The 7,500-nt window shown below is 38.8% G+C and overlaps 1 long non-coding RNA gene and 1 pseudogene across 2 annotated transcripts in view; both read left to right on the top strand.

The window, feature by feature from the left end:
* The window catches only part of LOC138033389 (uncharacterized), a 1,206-nt pseudogene extending 440 nt beyond the window's left edge, over window positions 1-766 (top strand).
* The window catches only part of LOC138033699 (uncharacterized), a 31,130-nt gene that overhangs the window by 11,256 nt on the left and 12,374 nt on the right, over window positions 1-7,500 (top strand). The window contains exon 5 of one of the 2 annotated variants that reach the window (XR_011128649.1): window positions 2,091-2,751. The exons of the other annotated variant lie outside the window; for it this stretch is intronic. This is a non-coding gene — a long non-coding RNA (uncharacterized lncRNA). Of the gene's footprint in view, window positions 1-2,090; window positions 2,752-7,500 lie in introns of those variants that run through there. 2 annotated transcript variants of the gene reach the window in all.

Genomic DNA, 7,500 nt, shown 5'->3' with positions numbered 1-7,500 from the left:
CAACGGGCAGGTGACTTTCTTGTCCGAACTCTGAAGGGGGGGGGGGGGGGGGGGGGGGTGGTGTGTTTCAGATGAGCAAATAACAAGAGAAAGTGGAGTGTTACATTTGTTAGAGGTAGGCGATAATGTCATGGTGGACATAAATCAGCTAATCTGCATCTACCAAGGTCTAAATGTAGAAAGTTGAGGAATCATAGAACATTTGATATTCCAATTAGCAAAACAGATCGTTACAAGAAGTCTTTTATTATTAGTCATCTTCTTTGAATTAGTGTATTTCCAATTTTTCAAGTGTAGACGGATTTTCTCCTTTAATAGTTTTATCCTTTTTATATCAGCAATATACTTAATTATTTTACTTATAGATAAGTTTATTACAGTAATGTATTTTATTGCACGTAATTCAGTCGAAAGACTGGAAGGTGTATATATTTTAATAAACGTTATATTATTATTGTTATTATTATTATTATTATTATTATTATTATTATTATTATTATTAGTGCCTGAGGGTGTGACAGTCAATATGCCACCATTTTTGGCAGGGAGGCAACAAATGACTGCTTCAGATCTAGAAACAGAGAACACAATCAGTATTGCTTCTGTCCGGATCCACAGTGAGCGAGCAATTGGACGCATAAAAACCTACCATATTTTGGATGGAACTCTGCCAAATACTTTGCGCTCGTACGCTACACAAATAGCAACTATTTGTGGACTATTAACAAACCTTTTGCCTCCTTTATTGCCACCTGCTAAACCATAAAAATTGGCTTTGTCAAAACTACTTCGTGTGACCGAGATATGACTGTTTTAAAGAAATGCATTTTATCAAGGTGGTATTTTATCGAACAAGAAGCAGTAAGCTTGTCTACTACAGGTGATATCGACGTACAATCACATGGAAGAAGCTTTCACATTGATTTGCAAAAAAATAAATTTATTTTAAGGTGGCTTTTAACAGTTTCAACATTAGAATGAATGATGCTATGACACTGTACCACGTAAAAAAAAGACAAAAAACACACTATCACGTAACAGCAATGTTATGGTACTGTATGAAACACCAATTATTTCCAAACAAGATGTAGTCATTATTGTGATGTAATAAGTTACCTTGGCGATGGGAAAGCCCAACAAAGACACCCTATAGTTTAGATTTAGTTGCTCATATCTCAAAAACAACTCGGTGACCCTTTTCTTTTGCTGAAAAGTGATCAAAAGGCCAACAAGGAACTTTCGGCAAAGATTAAAGAAAAAATTCTTTACTGCAGATTCAGAGCCACTTTAAAAAAAACAGAATTAAGGTGGCTCTGTATGCACTATACAAGATTTCTTTAAACTTTGCAGAAAGTTTCATCTTACCCTTGTGATTACTATTCAAGATAAAAAAAGGGGGGGTGTTACCGAGTTTGGCAAAGACAAACGTTAAGCATCTAAAAGACAAGGGCTTGCCCTTTGCCACGGTGACATATTATATCACCATAATAACTGCATCTTGTTCAGCAGTAATCCGTGTTTCACTTGGTACCAAAATACTGCTAATACGTGACACAGCGTTGTAGTGCCGGTCCTTCGAATATAGTTGTCAGCTAGCGATAAAGACAGAAGAGAAGGCAAATGATTCCTACCTTGATTGTTCCATTTTCCGCTTTAGTGATGGCCACCGATTACTCTAATCTACTCTACTCTACTCTACTCTACTTTACTTTGCTGAAAAATATCAAGAGTCAGTGGCAAACCTTGACATCTTCTGACTACACTTTTTTTCATTTTTAAACATAAATATTGATACTTTGTTAGCTAATTCAAAATTGTGACGACTCGTGCACCTACAGTAATAATGGAATGTGTTTGTATCTCACCGGCTTGTTTGAGTTGATGAGTCATATCCTCAAGAGTAGCGAGCGCCTGCGCCCAATCTGTCTAACGGCTATCAAGACCGGCTAACGACCCCACAAACTTGAACAGAGACAAAAATGCTTTGGTTTCAACGATTATTTCTAAACGCAAGCAACTGCTACAAATAACCCTGATCAAACTTTGTCGTTTACGAACGGTTTATAATCCATACCCTTATTGTATTGAAGAGCGTGGAACGTCCGATGCACTCAAATTTGGACTTTACACAGAAGTTCAAGTACATGCGCACTAGGTGGGAGGATATAACTGTTGGATTTGTAAGCTCTGGCCACTCTCCAATTTAAGAGTTCTGGTGCCATACGCCACATCTCGATGAAATAATAGACTGGACAAGAAGTCAAGGAAGTGATCAACTTTGACAGCATCCAGAAGGCATCCGGTGATCCTTGGTGGGTCATTTGTTTTGCCCGGGCTTAGTTTGGAAAGCGTGCTTCGTTTCCTTGTCTATTCTCCATTTTAAGAGATACGGAATTAACTCCAGCAGTTCGGTCTTCGAGTAGTCGGTCACGAAAAGCCACAGGATCTACTGTCTCGTGTACCAATACGCCGCCTCCTCATGCATTACTTGCTGGTAGAGCCAGGAGGCGTTGCCAGGGGCAATGGATTCAATTTTAGGCAATTTTCCAAAAGCTAAAAAAAAACTAGGAAATACAATTTTCCTTGACAGAATAACTAAAGGACAATGTTTTTGCCTATGGAAATAAACTCTGATTTGGCAGTTGATAAACACCGTAGTTTCACTTAATCTAATAATTTATATAGATTTAGCCAAGCATATTTTAGTTACTCTGATGAAGACCGCAGTTGCAGTCGAAAATTCAGTTTTAATAGTTTTTTATCTAGATCAGTTTCAACGTTTTTGTAAACACATTTTACCATGTTACGGTTTTGTTTCTTTCTTTTGCCTGCAATCAACACCTATTTTCTGCCCTTTGTTCTCGGTCTCTGTTCCATGTGTTAGCCTTGTGTTTAGTGTTGCAATTGCACACAATAATTTTCCCAGCATATGTAAATCTCGTATATATATCAAAATCGTTTTCATTGTCTCACTCGCTCTCCATCCCACTCCAGCAATTGGCATTTATCAACCCTTTGCATTAAATACAATTGCTGGTTTTTAAGAAGTCGTCTGTTAATCGTTTCCCCGGCCCTCGCCATTTCACAAGCCTAAAACAGAGCTCCCGTTTCTAACCCCAGAAAACATTATAGTGTTTATGGAAATAATTATGCTTCTGCATAAAGTACAAAATTAATTGTCATTAATGTCAAGAGTTTACAGCGATCAAGCAGATGGAATACCTCTGAGCTGACAGCAGTACGTAAACAAACAAGCCTTGCAAACAATCAACAACTAAAACTGATATTACATGCACAGTAATCTCTTCCAAAACATTTTCCGTTTGACTGACAATCTTTACTCCCTCTCTCTTCAGTTCAGAACAACAAATAAAGCAGCTCTCAACTGAACACCTATTTTACGCGAAAAGCCTATAGATGTAATCCACTTGTCATTACTAAGGAAAGACATCTAAACACCCCAGCTTTTGGGCCCGAAAATGATGCGTGCAACTCATTCTTTTACAGGGCGTATCCAATCGATAGTTTCGAAACTCAATAGAAATCTAACATAACGATCGTAAGCGATACTAATCAATCGACTAATATCTGAAGTCGATAGAAATCGAATGCCTGTATTCTTGTGATTATCGATTTTGATTGATTTTTGTAATTACGTATTAATTTTATCGATTTCTTCGAAAATTATCGAAAAGGAAATGGCGAAGATTGCAGTGGTATTTTAGTAATTTACCACTCACGGTGGCAGAGTTACAACAGTAAACAAACAAATTTTGCAAACAATAACCAACAATTTTAATTCACGACTTCACTTCCTCTTTCCTGTTCTTTATCCCGTTGCTCGTCACTAAAATTTCCCGTCAAGAAAACGCGGGTTCCAAATACAACGCTGCACCCGATTTCCCACCTCCACCCCTACAGTCTGTACAGACGGGCGTACGCTGGCGTCGTAAACAAAATTTCTCGTATGGATGTATTTAAATGTTACTTATAATAAAGCTTCTATATAACGCGCGCTCTCATTGGTTTAAACAGCGTGCTTTATGAGAGTACAAAGCACGGAACAAACGAAAGCTCACGCCATCATCCTCAGGAATGGCAGATGAGTTTCCGAATTTTTACTTGGGTATTATTGAACACTTTGTTTTTCAGTTGTCATGTCGGAAACGTGCAGGTTTTCATGGGCAACAACTCGGCCGGTTTTCACTGAACTTAATTATTTAGATCCTCTTTTTTGCTTTTTTTTACGGACTGAAACCGAACATTCTTGAGGCACTTGTTTTTCCATAAATTCGAATTTTGTGTGATTTCTGTCAAGCCACTTTCCAGTTGATTGATGTTTTGGCTAGCCTTTGTTTCATTAACCAATCAAATAATTTTAAACATTCTTACAAGCGCTTTGATTGGTCCAAATTAGCGTGCTTTATCAGAGTACAAAGCACTGTGCTGACGACACCTCAGTTCGCCACAAGCAGCGCTCGCTTTGAAAATAAAGTAGAATTTTTTAAGAAAATTACTTGTTCTTTATCATAAAACAAATAAAGAAGCCTTCACTGTGCTCTATTCTGTTGTAAAGCACTTAGGAAGCGGCTAAAACAAATAAAATGGCCGAGTTCTGCCACTCGATTTCCCGCAAAGGAAAATTGCCCGAACAATCCTGTCCCCAGAGGCTGTTTTGCCTCCCCACATCCACCTCGACAGGCTGTACGGTCGGGCGTACGCTGACGTCATAACCATAATTTCTCACATCAATAGACTTCTCATATAATCTTACCCCTAGTGCTTCGCTGATGTGGTTTGATTTGTTTCTAATGGAAAAATGCCACTGTCAACATTAATGACCCATTAATAAATGTTATTCCGTATCCCGTGCGTCCGTCAATGTTGGAGCTAAAAGGATCAAAGCTTTGCTTCTTGGTGTGAAGTCTGAACTTAAAAAGAAAACTTGAAGTTGTTAATCAGCGTCTTGATGACGCAGTGACAATGCTCATGTCCGAGTCAAATCGTGCAGCAAATCAGATACAATTAAAAGTTGAAGGACTATAGATGTTTGTCGCAAAAAAAACCCTTGCAAAACGTTCTAGAATAAGAGAAATAGCCAGATTTCCAAAATTGTCGAAAATTCCAATTTTCGCTGCGATTTTGTAAAGGCCTAGGGGGACCTTAAAGATAAAATGTTCCAAGCGATGATGATACCTCACACAATTTTCCAAAAGGCATAAAAAAGAAATAGGAAATACAAGTTTCCTTAAAAAAATAACTCAAGGGCTGTTTTTTTTTTTTTTTTTTTTTTTTTTTAAACTCTGATGTGGCAGTTCATGAACACCTTGGTTTGACTTTATCTACTAGTCTGTCTTGGCGAGTTCATATTGTAAAGATTCACCAAAAGGCATTAAAGAAATTAAATCTCCTTAAGCCGTTACGTCGATACACCCTAGAAGTCTTATGTAAGTCCTAGGTGCGTTCATCTTTAGAATATGCTGTTGTTTGGCATGGTTGCTCCCAAACTGACAGTGATTTGTTGGAAGGCTTACAAATCGAGGGCGCTAGGTTTGTTAGGGGTGCTATTAAGGAGACAAACAGAGAGAACCTTTTAAGAGATATCTTTTGGGTTGAACTTAGTGTCACAAGAAAATTGCGTAAACTAGGCTTCCTGTACAAGATATTGTAGAAGCAAGCTCCACCTTTAATCTGGATAGTCCTTGTCCTCCTTTTATTTGTGAGAGATCTAACTATCATCTTCGTTCTGCTAACGATCTCTTTCTTTGCCTTCTGCTCGTACTGTGGCTTTGTGGAATTATCTTCCTTCTGGGGTTCGCATATCCTCTACTTTGTCTACGTTTAAGAATAATATTTCCAATGTTTTTTTTTTTAATTCTTCACTCCGTAATTATTTTCTTTTCTTATGTAGGGGACTGTACGACACCGTACTCGCCTTAGGCTTACCTGAGTGCTTTAAATTACGACCTTTTCAAGATTAGTTGTGCTGTTTCATCTTCGTGTAATTTTTGTAATGGTCAAAATGAAGATGCTAAACCTTTCTTTTTACCTTGCTCTTCGCGATGTATTGTTTGCCTCCGCTTCACACTTGTTAGATAATAGCTGGGTTTTGCGTCTGACAAGAGAAATGAACAACTGGTTCATGGTTAGCGTGCGTTCATCGAGTTACGGAAACACGTGGGAGGTTGCTAAGGACGAGAGAAGCGTGAGAGTCGCAAGAGGCGATAACAGAGCGCGACTCCAGCTTCTCGAGTGCTTAGCAATCTCCCAAGTGCATCCATAACTCGATGGACGCTCGCTAACCATGAATCAATTGTTTTATAACATTGACATCGCTTTATCAAATTTTAGTTTCTCCAACGTATTGAAGACATGTATTTCAATGGCTTTATTAGGTCGCGTCGATGTCACTCATACTGTCACCTGTCCAACGAAACCGACTGTGCATTATAAAGCTTTGTGGACGCAAAGATACTGACTGAGTCAAACCGTTTAGTCAAGCAACGTAACCAAACAATCACAACAATCAAATTTCTGAAAATTGAGCGAAATTTAAAAGCGTCTCAAAAATAAATCGGCTACTGAGTCAAGTAAAGTCGCTGGAGTTTCGCGAGTTTGAACTCATGGTGATGTGCACATTTTCAATTGTGCAGTTGTTAAAGAGGGACCCAAAAAAGCTGCTGTAAGTATTCTGTTGTCTTGATGGAATCAAGCACTTGTTTTCTTGAATATTTATGACTGGACCAGAAGGATTAAAATTTCCAGTTGATAAGCTTCTGGAGAGAACTTCGCTGCAGTTGCGAAGTTGAGATGCCGAAGGGCGCGTGTTGTAGTGCGCCAAACTCTGTTTGCTGCGGTGACAGGAGATTGCCATTATATGGCGGTTTTGGATGCCAGCATTGGACCAAACTTTGATAGCAGTTGCTCTGACACTGTGGTTGGTGCATCTTTTGGGCAGTTTCGCCGCTTCACCTATGCTTTTCTACATGGTGTCCAATTTACTTTAATCGGTCAAGCTTCATACCAGACTTTATCATCGTAGATCAAATTCTTTCTTGGGTACTGGAAAAACGAATCGTTGTTTGGGTTTAGTTTTATCATGTAAAAAAACTCCAGGGCTCTATATTCATTATTCTTATCAGGTGTTTTGTATAATCGTGCCAGTTTTTCGGTGCTGGGCTTCTCAGTCACTCCGCCGGGATGGTTCTTCGTGACTTCGTCATGCGCCATTGTGACATGTGTCAACTTCAAACTTAAAGCTGGAGCATTTCAGATTTCTCTGGCCGTCTCTTTCTCTCCGGCAAAATAAAGAGCAATATGGAACCGCACAAAGCTAAGGGAAAGTGGGCTTGTCGGAGCATTTTTAGGGAGGATTTCAACATCACGAAATCTTCTGGTTCGATCGCTGGCTTATGTGTTGTAATACCTTTTCCTTGCCACTTCAAATAAACAATTTGAGCATTAAGCATCTCATTTAATCTTTGAAATCTGGGATCTGAA

The sequence above is a fragment of the Montipora capricornis genome, chromosome 14, assembly GCF_036669925.1.
Source record: "Montipora capricornis isolate CH-2021 chromosome 14, ASM3666992v2, whole genome shotgun sequence".
Lineage (NCBI taxonomy): Eukaryota > Metazoa > Cnidaria > Anthozoa > Scleractinia > Acroporidae > Montipora > Montipora capricornis.
The sequence above is the reverse complement of the archived record's forward strand: the minus strand, read 5'-3'. Positions and strand labels throughout refer to the sequence as shown.